Source organism: Thunnus maccoyii, chromosome 22 (assembly GCF_910596095.1).
Source record: "Thunnus maccoyii chromosome 22, fThuMac1.1, whole genome shotgun sequence".
NCBI classification, from domain to species: Eukaryota; Metazoa; Chordata; class Actinopteri; order Scombriformes; family Scombridae; genus Thunnus; species Thunnus maccoyii.
The window spans coordinates 3,438,490-3,452,884 of NC_056554.1; the positions used below are offsets into that span (position 1 = coordinate 3,438,490).

General features: G+C 37.7%; 1 protein-coding gene across 1 annotated transcript in view; it reads left to right on the forward strand.

The window, feature by feature from the left end:
* The window catches only part of afap1 (actin filament associated protein 1), an 85,864-nt gene extending 77,054 nt beyond the window's left edge, over window positions 1–8,810 (forward strand). Inside the window, exon 18 of the transcript XR_006093556.1 lies at window positions 8,313–8,810. The gene's annotated coding sequence lies outside the window, so the exon portion shown is untranslated. The remainder of the gene's footprint in view (window positions 1–8,312) is intronic.
* Window positions 8,811–14,395: the final 5,585 nt, after the last annotated feature.

Sequence of the window (14,395 nt, forward strand, 5' to 3'; positions counted from 1 at the left end):
CCTACTGCAGAGAGACATACACAGACCTGGTCACCATTGAAAACACTGAAGACATGAACCAACTCATCAACACAGTTTCATCTGCTGGTTACAACAGTCAGGTCTGGATTGGCCTGCACAGAGTCATTGATTGGAAGTGGTCAGATGGGTACAGAGGGAGTGGAGCTGAATATAGGAAGTGGGAAAACAGTCAACCGGATTTATGGGCTGATGATCTCTGTGTAGTCATTGAAGATACTGGTCACATATGGTGGGATCGTCCTTTCACATATACATACAATTTCATCTGTTATACTAGTAAGTACCCAACAAAGTATTATATCTTCTCTAATAATGATTATATTGAAGTTCAGGACTTCAACTCAAAGAATAATTTTTCCCCAATAATTTATCTGCAGGAACACAGCTGGATCCTAAATTTGTTTTTGTGAATCAACCAATGAATTGGTCCAATGCTCAGAGGTACTGCAGGGAGAACTTCATAGACCTGACCACTGTGAGGAACGACGCTGAGAACCAGGAGGTTGGGAATTTGGTGCAGAGTTTAAACTATGCATGGATCAGCCTGTACAGAGATCCTAACATTTACTGGTCTGATGGCAGTGCCTACTTGTTCACCAAATGGGGTGGCTCAGTTTCAGCATCACTCAGATTGGTGAAAATGATGTGTGGTGTGCAGGAATCAAACCAATGGACATTTAAATCCTGTGAAGAGAGATTTCCATTTGTCTGCTACAGCATCCCTCCTGGTGAGCTGTTTACTGTCCTCCAGTGGAAGCCAGAGAATGCTGCATAACTTTAGCATAAATCATGTTTGAATGTACACGAAAAAATGTGCTCATTCACTGTAATGAATTAAATATCACAGAACTAATACGACAGCAAATGAATGATTAATTTCTCCTCTCATTCTGTGTCTCAGTACCAGTAAAGAGGTAGGTAGTTAAGCTGAGGATGAAGGTGCAGGACTCCTCTGTGGATCTCAATGACCCTGCTGTGAAAGCAAACATCCTGAAAAAGGCAAGTCTCCCACACCCCCAGCCCCCAACCCCAGACTGGGTTGGGGGCTGTGGGTGTCTCAAACAGGTCTACAATACTTGTCCACATCCTTATTCTGCTTGATGTGTTTTGCCACTATGAAGTTTGATAACATCTAAAAAACAGTGGGGGTTTTAGACACAACAACAACACAATAGGGAGAATGAATGTTTCAAAATGGCTTCCATCTGTGTTTCCCAGTTCCAGGACATTCCCTCCATGACAGCCAGTGGAGGAAGAAGTTTTTACATCCTTTACTTCAAAGCAGCAATACTACAATATAACATAAGTATGATGAGTAAAACGTAGTAGAAGTATAACAAGTGAAAATAGTGGTTGTGCAGTGACGTTAATATGACATTATTAGATTATTAATACTGATGCATCAGTGTGTGAACAACATTTTATTGTTGTAGCTGGTTAAGGTGGAGCTAGTTTGAACTGCTTTATATACAGCAAACTTAACTGTAGGTAGTTAAGTCCAGTGGTTCCCAACCGAGGGGTTGGGCAGCTCCAAAGGGTCCCAAGATAAATCTGAGGGGTCGTGAGATGATTGATGGGAGAGGAAAGAGGTTAAAAGACAAATGAAACACTGGTTTAATCTTTAATGTGTTGTATTTCATATCATGAGTGTTTGTATGTTAATTAAAATATTCTGTAAAGTAACTAGTGACTATAGGTGTTAAATAAATGTAGTGGCATAAAATGTATAATATTTCCCACTCAAGCATTGTGAAGTACAAGTTGCTAAAAATGGAAACATTCAAGTTAAGTACAAGTACCTTAACATTGTACTGAAGTACAGTATTCATATTTTCAAAGTTCCATAGTATTTCATATTGCATACATGCTGAGCTCTCCACATATCTGTGTGTGGGAATTAAAATGTAACACTGCTGTGTTTGCATGTGTGTATTGTTGGCTTCAAAGTGAGAGTCTAGTAAATGTGGAAACAAAGGGAGAGACAGACATGTAAAACAAGAGGGGAGGATGTGATTTGTTGTTGTAGTTTTACTGAACTACAGCTGATTGCATGTTACCCTTTAGAAATAATCTTACTACCATAGGATCATTAAAATGGTTTGCTTGAGAAAACATCTGAAATATCTTCATTTTAGAGGAGTCATTGAACCTCTCCTGTATTTCTCTCTTTGTTGGTAATGATTTACTGAGTCCTATTGCATTTCTACATCAGATGCTTGAGAGAATTTGAGGAAGAGAGATAACAGACAGAAATAAAACATGTATTGAGTTCAGTAAAGTGACTTATTTGGATGTAGTTTGGTTAAACTAAGAACCTGGCGTTTTGTATTGATTTGCAGGCTTGTAACATTTAGATGGGAGCTGTGTTTAGTGGCCTTTTGTTTGACACAAATGATAATGATGTAATAATGAACAACTCAACTTAATCTGGTTTCTTGAAGAGTGGATGACACCCTTCGGTGAAGAAACCGTCTGTGACCATGAACCTGGGAAGAATCGTTTACCACCATTTACCGTGTGTGAGCCCGGCTCCGCGCTCCTGTGTGTCTGGCACAGTTAGCGTGTAAGGTTGATAATGAAGATGGGTGGAGAAATTACTCACCTTGCCCAGCATTTCTGGAGAAGAAACTCAGGCACAGTGCAGATGAGTAGAGGAGAGAACACCTGTTGCCCAGCGGGCTGCCTGCATGACGTTTAAGTCAGAGAACAGCAGAGAACGAGCAACAGACATCATTTTCCCTTTATTCATCTCACCTGAGTTGGGAATAGTTACTGACACAAACACAAACTGGTTTGTCTGTCTTTATGGGGACTTTTATTGACACACACACACACATGCACGCATGCACATGCACGCACACACACACACACACACACACACACACACAAACACATACACAAACTGTTTTTTCTATCTTTATGGGGACTTTTAATGACACATACACATACAAACTGTTTTTTCTGTCTTTATGGGGACTTTTATTGACACACATAAACTGTTTTTTCTGTCTTTATCAGGACTTTTACTGACAAACACAAACACACGCACACAATGCAATTGAGTTAATATCAGCTGAACACCTCCAACTCCGTGAATGATGTCCACAAAAGGAAATGTGCGTCATGTAGCAGGTGGATGTGACTCCCCTCAATTTTTAAAATATTTGTATGAAACAAATGTTTGTAAAAAAACCCACTAATTGTGCTTCGCCAAATAACATATTTGTATTTGGGCACACCACTAATACATACATACATACATTCTGTACATGCATACATACATACATATACAGTGCTGCTTGAAAGTTTGTAAACCCTTTAGAATTTTCTGTATTTCTGCATAAATATGACCTAAAACGTGATCTGATATTTACACAAGTCCTAAAACTAGATAAAAGGAATCTAATTAAACAAATGAGACAAAAAAAATAATTTTTTTAAATCATTTTTTTCATTTAACTATTGAGGAAAATGATCTAATCTTACATATTTGTGGAAGGCAAAAGTATGTGAACCGTTGCTTTCAGTAACTGGTGTGATCCCCTTTTACAGCAATAACTTCAACCAAACGTTTCTCTTAACTGTTTATCAGCCCTGCACATCAGCTTGGAGGAATTTTAGCCCATGCCTCCTTACATAACAGTCTCAACTCAGGGATGTCGGTGGGCTTCTACTACATGCTTCAGGTCCACAACATGTCTATAGGATTAAGGTCAGGACTTTCCAAAACATTATCTTTCTTCTGTTTTAACCATTCTTTGGTAGAACGACTTGTGTGTTTAGGGTCATTGTCTTAGTGCATGACACACTTTCTGTTGAACCTCAATTCACAGACAGATACCTTGACATTTTCGTGTAGAATTTGCTGGTACAACTCAGAACTCATAGCTCCATCCATGATTGCAAGCTGTCCTGGTTCAGGGGCAGCAAAGCAGCCCAAACCATGATACTACCACCACCATGTTTCACAGATGGGTTAAGGTTCTTATGCTGGAATGCAGTGTTTCCTCATTGCCAAACATAACGCTCCTCTTTCAAGCCAAAAAGTTTGATTTTGGTCTCATCCATCCACAGAACATTGTTCCAATCACCTTCTGGCTTATCCACGTGGTCTTGAGCGAATCGTAGACGGCAGAAATGTTCTTTTTGGAGAGAAGTGGCTTTTTTCCTTGCAACTGTGCCATGCACACCATTGATGATCAATGTTCTCCTGATGGTGGACTCATGAATATCAACTGAAGCCACTGCACAAGACCTTTAGTTTCCTAGATGTCACCCTGGGGTCCATTGTGGTCTCCCAGACTATTACACGCCTACTTTTGGTGTGATTTTTGTTGTTCGGCGACTCCTGGGGAGGGTAACAATGGTGTTGAATGTCCTCCATTCGTACACGATCTACTGGACTATTGACTGATGGAGTCCAAACCCTTTAGAAATGGTTTTGTAACCCTTTCCAGCCTGGTGAATATCAGCAACTCTTCTTCTAAGATCCTCAGAAATATCCTTTGTTTGAGCCATGATACACTTCCACAAACCTGTGTTGTGAAGCTCAGAGTTTGACAGTGAAGACCCTGATTTCTCTTCTTTAAATAAGGTAGGGCCTCCTAGACTCGCACTTGATTGTCATCCCATTGATTGAAACAACAGACTGTAATTTCCTCTTCAAAAGAATTAATAATCCCAGGGGCTCACATACTTTTGCCACTCACAAATATGTAACATTAAATAAATGAACAAGTGTAAGGTTTTTGTCTCGTTTGTGTAACTGATATCTCTTTATCTAGTTTTAGGACTTGGATGGAAATCTGATCACGTTTTAGGTCACATTTATGCAGAAATAGAGCGAATTCTAAAGGGTTCACAAACTTTCAAGCAGCACTGTATATGTGTTGTGTCTGAATATATACATACAGTAACACATACTGACACAGGAGTACACACACATACTAACACACACATAACATCCCCAAACACCCCCCAACACACACACACACATACACACAAACACACATACACAGAGACAGCCTGTTTTTTCTGTCTTATGGGGACTTTTACTGACACATAAACACAATAAATGTTTTTTTCTGTCTTTATGCAAACTTTTACTGACACACAACACACACACACACACACACACACACACACACACACACACACACACACAGACACACACACACACAGACACACACACACATACACACACACACACAAACTGTTTTTCTATCATTAGGAGGACTTTCACTGACACATACACACACAAACTGGTTTTTCTGTCTTTATGGGGACTTTTACTGACTGATTGAGTCCAGAGCTCAGATTATTAGAGCGGGGGTTCAATAGAATTTTATTCAAACCTGAATCCTGTATGGAATTTATTTTGATTTAACTTTTAAGAATTGTAAGTAAAAAACATTTTTCAAGTTTCATTTTTGCCAGAAGTTTGCTAACAGCTTTGTGGATCAAGTCTTGAATGGAGAGAAAGTTTTTACAGATTTCAGATCCTTCTTTTTTCTTCTATGTGTTGACTCATCACATAGTTTCCTCAGTAAAATATCTGCAATATGAAACTGTTAAATTTGTTCAGAAGACACATGTTCTGGGTTGGAGTGAACAGACATTAGCAATTTTTAGCTATAGCTCTGTCAACCATGTTTCATAGTATGAAAAGAGTCTTAATTTACCCAAATTCAATTCAGAGCAAATTCATCTTAGTTATGTGAAGGTTAGTTGAATGGGATAACCTAATTTAACAGGTTCAATGTCAAAATTTCTAAAATACATGGCTGTCAAGCTAGAAAGAGTTTCTTCTGACTTCCTGTGCATTAAAATGTGTATCTAATGCAGAGCAGAGTGTGTGATCCTCATCTTTATGATTTCAACACTGGCAACATAAACAGATACAGGCAGATGACTCAGCAGTTTTATCATTTTTGGACACCAGCCTCTTGTATTCAGTTTCTTTACACCCAGCGTTTGGAGATGCGGAGCAGTGTAAGTATGGGAAGAACTGCATGGAACCCAACGCCAAGCAGCTGCAGGCCAAAGAGGAAGAACTGATGAAGAAGAAGCAGGAGATCAGGAACCATCTGACCCATCTCAAGAAGGAGAGGAGAGACCTGCGCACTGCTGTGGAGGCTGCTGCTGGTAAGACACATAGACTTCTGTTGAAAAAGTGCTTGTTGTTAAATGACAAAACCAAAGTCCTTGATTACTCCCACAGCAGTTTACATTCAATTGCAAACAACTACCTGCATGCCACCATTAGCTGTCTAACTTTTTATGTGTGTGTGTGTGTGTGTGTGTGTGTGTATGTGTGTGTGTGTGGTCACCAGCAATCTTGTGACAGACCAGGAGTCTTCTCCCTTCTCCAGCTGTGACACCAGTGACACTGAGTCCTGCTCCCTGCTGGTCAACAGTGCCTCACTGCTCCGCAGGCAGCAGGGCGGCCAGAAGGCCTCACCAGTCCAAGGACACGTCCTCAGGAAGACCAAGGTCAGAGCTCACAATGCAGACTGGGACTAGACTGATGTATAATGGTTTCCAATATACTGGAACAGTTTTGGCAGTCTTGTTTGGGGAAGACCCTTTCGTGTTTCAACATGAGTCCCCTCATGCACAAAGTTCATAAAGACATTTTCCCACTTTGAGTGGAATTAACACATCGTCTTATCACCCAACATCAGTGTTGGATCTCACTAATGCTCTTGTGGCTGAATGGGATCAAATCCCTGCAGCCAGGTTCCAACATCTTATGGAAAGGAAAACTGTTTTTTTTACAGCCTGGATTTTATTTTTGTAGCTCTGGCTCATGGTTCTGTCAGTTATGATGACATCATAATCACCAAAATAATTGATAATTTTTACTATATTTTTTATGACCAGTGTAGGACCTGTAGTACTGGAAACTGTGTTAAGTCACAATAACTAGTATATGAATCAGCAAATAGGGAAAGAGGAACATCACACTTGTGGCAGCAATGCCACGCCAAGCTGTGTGTCAGGGTGGAGAGAGGAGGAGAGGAGGAGCAGTGTGTCAAACATAACACACTAGAAGTGAAGCTATTCTATCTTTTTCACTTTGTGGTTTGAACATTTAATCCACTACAAACTCCCCTTTAAATCATTGAAATCCTGCAGCACATGTTCATCAAGCCAAGTTTTATTTAGACTTTTTTATTTATTCTGACAAGTTTGAGGCTAGAGTAGGCAAGTGCCGAAAATGTTTGTAAAAAATAATCTTTTTTGCTCATTTTCCAAAACTATTTTCTTCTATTATTTTCTGTATTGTACAACATTATGTGCATATTTGGCTGCAACGTCCGTGGTAGCTCAGCTCTGTGAAGCACATCATGCTTCCTCCTGGAATGAAATGTATGGTATAAAGTTTTGTTTGCTTTCTTGATAATATCAAAGACAAATCCATGTAAATGTGGAGCATGCAAACTAAGTGTGTGTCTCTGTTTGTTTGTTTTGCAGGAATGAGAGCAGAAGAACAGCACATAAACCGCTCAACCCCTCACATCAGTCTCATGTTATTTCCTTTTTTTTTCTTTAAGAAATTGTGTTTATATTTATTTAAACTGTTCATACAGTCTGAGAGCGTGTTGTGGACACAAGCATAGCATTCACATGAACCAGAACAAGTTGCCTGTTTTAGAAAACTGTAAGTGCCACAACATACAGAAATAGCAAGCTTTTGAAACTTTTATACTATGGAGCATGTTTAGTGCACAAAGTTGTGCAACTTGTGTTGTCTGCTCTAATTTCTTCTTCAAGCAACCACCAGTCTCTTTGTTTCCTTTTCACTCAAAATCTGATTCAGTTTTGGTTCAAAAAGGTCAAAACCAAGTATTTATTTGTAAATGTTTGAAGGAAATAAAAGAAAGTTTTTTGTTGCTGAATGAATACAAATAGTGTAAAAACATTATGAATTCATATTTTATGTCTGTGATGTGGGAGGAATTTGAAGGTATATTGGTGGGTAATGGTGAATCCTCTGTTTTATTTCCTGTTTCCTCGCTGAATGAATACAATACTGTATTTGTATTGTGGAGAACCTCCAGACACTGACCTCTGGTAGCTGTTTCAGGACAGCAGCTGACAGTTGGTAGGCCCCTTCATCCTGGTTTACTGTCCACTGGCTCTGAAACCAGAGCCCCTCATCTTCATCAGGGCCTTTTTTAGTTGTGTCCATTACCTGAACTGCCAGGTTTTAATATGGAAAGCCATATTTTCTCACTTGTCTCTAGTGTTGTGTAGCCATGCAGATACTTTTGGTTGTATTTGTCCAGGTATTGAGATTTCTGCACCAACACAATGAGACTGAATAGAATATTGTTTATGGCACTAACAGCATTGAATAATTAAAAATTCAAATTGGTCCACTGCTGTGCTCACTGATGATGTCACTGATGCAAAATACAGTTTTTGCAGTCGTGTTTCAACATGAGTCTCCTCATGCACAAAGTTCATAAAGACTAGAAGTGAAGATATTCTATCTTTTTCACTTTTGGATAAAAATAAGTTTGTGTTTGTGGTTTGAACATTTAATCCACTACAAACTCCCCTTTAAATCATTGAAATCCTGCAGCACATGTTCATCAAGCCAAGTTTTATTTAGATTTTTTTTATTTATTCTGACAGGTTTGAGGCTAGAGTAGGCAAGTGCTGAAAATGTTTGTAAAAATAATCTTTTTTGCTCATTTTCTAAAACTATTTTCTACTATTATTTTCTGTATTGTACAACATTATGTGCATATTTGTCTGTAACTTTCGTGGTAGCTCAGCTCTGTGAAGCACATTGTGCTTCTTCCTGGAATGAAATGTACGATATAAATAAAGTTTTGTTTGCTTTCTTGATAATGTCAAAGACAAATCCATGTAAATGTGGAGCATGCAAACTAAGTGTGTGTCTCTGTTTGTTTGTTTTGCAGGAATGAGAGCAGACGAACAGCACATAAACCTCTCAACCCCTCACATCAGTCTCATGTTATTTCCTCTTTTTTCTTTTTAAGAAATTGTGTTTATATTTATTTAAACTGTTCATACAGTCTGAGAGCGTGTTGAGGACACAAGCATAGCATTCACATGAACCAGAACAAGTTGCCTGTTTTAGTAAACTGTAAGTACCACAACATACAGAAATAGCAACCTTTTGAAACTTTTATACTATGGAGCATGTTTAGTGCACAAACTTTCTTCTTCAAGCAACCACCAGTCTCTTTGTTTCCTTTTCACTCAAAATCTGATTCAGTTTGGGTTCAAAAAGGTCAAAACCAAGTATTTATTTGTAAATGTTTGAAGGAAATATTAGCTTCCCTTTGTTTATTCATGTTGATACATTTAAAGTGTTTTACTTATTGAAACACAGAAATTTCAAAGAGCTTAATGACCTCAAAATCTTGCTGTCCAATATGTATCAACATGCCACAACCTGAGGGACAGTGAATGATCCAGACACACACACACACACACACACACACACACACACACACACACACACACACACACACACTCACACACACACACATACACACACACAAATACATGCATAGAATATACTGTTTATAATTAATATATATATCAATCTTAATGTTGGAGAAGTACCACTCCATTCTTCAGAGACATGCTGTACCCTCTGGTTTGCATCTTTGTGGAGAAGGATTCATACTGCAGCAGGATAATGACCCCAAACACACCTCAAAGCTTTGCAAGAACTACTTGAAGACCAAAGAAGACCAAGGAGTCCTGACTGTCATGGACTTTCCTCCACAGTCACCTGACCTCAACCCCATTGAACATTTATGGGGACACTTGAAGACTGAGAAAGCCAAACTTTCTGTGACATCACAAGAAGCTCTTTGGAACATTGTCAAATCCTGCTGGGATAACAAGGCTCATTAGGTTTTCAACAGACTTGTGGAGTCCATGCCAGCTGGAGTGCATGATGTCATTAAAGTAAAAGGAGGAAATACTGAAATATTCTGAAATTCATGTACATTTTTCAAAGATTAAATTTTTCACTTAAATTGTTAAGCTGATATTATCATTTGTAATGAAAGAAATAGTTTTACATTCAGAACAAATGCAAAATAGAAGTATCTTGACTAGAGGTCTCAGACTTTGGATCCCACTGTACATGTACATCCTTTTTTTCATTTTCTGGAGTCTCGTCCTGTGTGGAATCTTAGGAAGCACTTGTGTTTGTTGGTAATCCAGAGATGATCATCACACTTTCTGCACTTTGCATAAGAAATACAATATATTTGTATGCATCTATTCAACCCTTTAGACCATAAAATGTACTTGTGTCTGTTATTGCCAGTGAGTAGTAGATAGCAAAAACATGAACCAGATCATCATTTTACACAATAAAACATCACCATCATTCAGAATGTCTTAACATTTACACTAACTGCACTAATTATGTCTCGAGGCAACGCATAAAAAATCACAGTTTAGAAAAATTAAAACATGTCTTTAAACCATCAGTTCAGTTTTTTAGAGGTTAAAGCACATGCTTGTATTTTTATAAAGGCTGTCTTGATTTCAAGGTGTTATATAGTCAAATATATCTGACCCTTTTCTAGCACTGTGCCACATGTGGCTCCACTTCCTGAAAATGTGTCCCACCCCAAAAATGCAACATTATACCCATTTCAACTCCTCATCTGATTTGATAGAAACTTCTGATCAAGGTTTACAATGTGTGAAAATTACAATATGTATAAGTGAGAGGCTCAGAAGACTTCCTGCTGCCTGAAGGCAACAATATGTAGTAGAGTAGTGGTAGACAAATAGCAGCCATGAGCCAAATCTGGTTGAACTGTCTCCTATTAAACCTGTGAACTGATATTGCTCAATTTATTTATACATGTATGTGTTTATTTTCATCTGATGTATATACACATTGGAATCAGTGTAATTTTAATTACAACCAGATTTAAACATTTCAAACATCCAGCCCAGCCTCTCTGTGAACAGGTATCATTGGAACTACTTTCTACTGAAGAAATAGTCCCAATGAAAACTAATCACAGTGAATTCTGTTTGGAGTAATGAAGACTCCAGAGGGAGATGTTGCTGCTGAATTATCTGAATGACACTTTTTCAACACTGTGAGCACCAAAAAACAAACAAACAAAAAATTCCATTCACCTCTAATGTATAGAAGACAAATACAACCGAAACTCTGCACACTAGATACGACTGGAGGTAAGTGAGAAATAAAATATATATTTTTTGTAGTTGGGATGAATTGATCCCTTCAAATCAACACCTTTGCACATGACCAAAGTATGACTCTGAAACAAAATACTCTGTGGGTATGTTACAATGTTATGGAGACAAACATTTCCGTACATGTCATTACTTTTTGCATATAAAATGCAGCAGAACTGTGACTTTTGCCCCTAACAGAGAAGAGAAGCTGGTGTTGTATTTGACTAGATTTGCCTAAGAACAGCAAATATAGAGGCAGAGTTTCCTTTCAACAGTGAACATCGACACACAGAGACCTCAGAGCAGCATCATGATGGAAAGGAGTTTGTTGGGTGTCCTGTATCTCTCAGGTCAGTGAAATATTTACAGGTATAATATGTAACTTTTCTGCATTATAATGTTTAAAAATGACTAGACCTTTGTAATATATTTTGTTGAGTTGTGTACCAACATTATCTTAACTCAGATAGCATGAACAAAACTATCATTGAATCAATGTTGAAATTTAACATTGATTTTTCATCAGGTTTGCATCCTGAAATAATGTTATTTCAACAATAAAAAATATATGGAGACAGACACAAAATCAATGTTAGTTCAACTTAAATTTAATTATTGACTTAACATCAAATCAACATTGAAACAACATTAAATCAATCCTGTTTCATGTACAGCAGGATACTTGCCAGTAAACCATCATGTCAGTTTTCTCTCCATTTAATCAGAGACCACGTGGGGCTGCAATTAACATGGTTTTGAACCTAAATGTCACTAACTCAAAGTAAATAAAACATCCTTGAATCAGACATTAATTCATGTGCAATTTTATTTACATCATATTCAGGAAAGCAAGAGGCTCTCAAAATGACATTTCTTTCATTGAAAATGTTTAATTGCCAAGAGAAGAGCCTGGAAAACCATGACAACACATACCAAATGCAACCTGCATCAGTAAAATGAAAGTAAAAATTCCCACTAAAACATACGTAATATGTAGCTTACTTTCTATTTGTCTTGTGTCTTGCTCTGGTTTGTCTGTCGGCATGACAGAAGTTGGGTCCTAAATATTTGTAAATGTGACCAATGTTACTTGTAATTAATTTACTGCAAAATTAAGTGCAACTTGAAATTTGATCAAATGTTTATATTGAAGTTAAAACCCTTTAAGTAGATTTTAAGATATTGCATAGAAGCCAAAAATGTGTCTGTTGGTGGTGCTAGAGGGAAGGGTCATGAGGTCATAAAATATATCAGGGTTCATCTGCTGAGGAGCATGAATGTACTCGCCAAATTTCATGGAAATGGGGCCAATAGATTTTGAGATATGTTCCCTTGTAGTGTTGAACAAAGGGACAGTTGGACCGACATTGAAATCCTCAGTCCTGATTGCCAGTCAGGAAATGCAGTTGACCAAAAGTCAATATTAATTCAATGTTGTCATTTCAACATTGAAAAAGCAAAGAATTATCAACATTGATTCAATGTCATAAAGTTGTCATTAATTGACTTTTTATCTACTTTTAAGCCACATTTTTAAAGTACACTTTGGATCTTGGTTGGTTTAATGAAAGTGGATGAATTTCCTGCAGAATAAAACATCTATAAAAGAAACATTTTGGTCCTGAACCCTTCAGCAAAAGGCAACAGAAGCACTAACCAGTGTTACCAGTACTGAGAAAATGCATCAACAATATTCATATAGGAAGTAATCACTGTGTAATTGTACATTTTGAATAAGTCATCACTGGATGAAGACACACAGTATTTTAAATGACAGGTTACCTGTGTGGAAATAAAAGTGCAACACTGCCCTCTTGTGTTTACATGAGTTTATTGCCTTTGAGAACAAAGTGTTGAAAAATTGTGGGAAGCAAAAACAAACATTTTAATTTCATTGGACTCCTGTCGTAAAACACACAACACTGTGTGTGTGTAAATCATAAGAGATGAGTGGCAAAAAAACCTTATGAAGCTTTATGTCTTTATTTTGTTCATGTGAAAGCCATGTTGGATGTTGATGTCCTATCTACAGTCTGTTTCCTAGAAATGACTTTTAGATTCTACTAAACTGCACCAGCAAATATGTTTAGCAGGAAATGTAATGTTGACCCAATTATGTTTTCTGTCAACATGATGAGTAAATGTCATTAATTAACATGTTACTCAAAGTAAGAGTAAAATTTTCAGTGACAACAAAATATACAATCTTGCAGTACGATATCCACTTAAACTATTTGTGATGTCACAGGTGTGATGTGGAAACTCGAAGCCTCCAGTGCACAAACACTGACAATGATCTTTACAGTGAAATAGGAGACGTTTTGTGTCCAGCAGGAAAACTTCTGAAATGAAATATATTTGCATATTCATAGATCTGTAATTTTTAATGAGGGAGGAGTAGATGATATTTTATTGATTTTAACAAGAAAATTATACTTTTCTTTAGCAGAAAAACAGTATCAGTCACACATTGTTGTTCCCAGCAGTGTATTTTTATATGTCTTAATACATGTCTGGAGGGTGTTTAAGAATGCATTCTGCACAGAAGGAGGACTGTGGATTTTGGCCTCCATTTCTCACAGTGTAGTTGCACTTTGAAGGAATTGTGTCACAGCCAGTGTGGAGATCAGATATGATTACAGCTGACATAACACAGCATGTGAGTCATGTATTAAGACTGACTTTCAAAAATGTGAACATATCCTTTTAATTAAGAGCCAGGAAGTGAACTGGCAGTTAGTAATGACTTCACTAACATGTAAAACTTAGAAGAAGAAGCTTTATTTGGAGCCAGAGTTTACCTGTAATTTAGTTTCACTGGCACAAATGCCTCCATGACGCGGTTGACTGTGTTTCTAGTTCAACATTTACCCTCTGTTATAGTGCGGAGGTGCAACGGTCAATCTGCAACACAAATGGACTGAGAGCAGAAGAGGAGCAGACTTTAAACTGGTGACACTTCAGCAGTTTCTGTTTGATTAACTGTTAAAACGGATGGAACTTTTTTCAAATGTGTCCAGAACTGCAGAGTTTAACATGTATAACTAAATAAGTCTTAATAAATGGACAAACATTAGATGAGGAGGTCCTGTCAGTATTCATGTGTACTAGGACTAGGTCATATATTGCAGAGCAGCTGGACCCAAATGCAGGC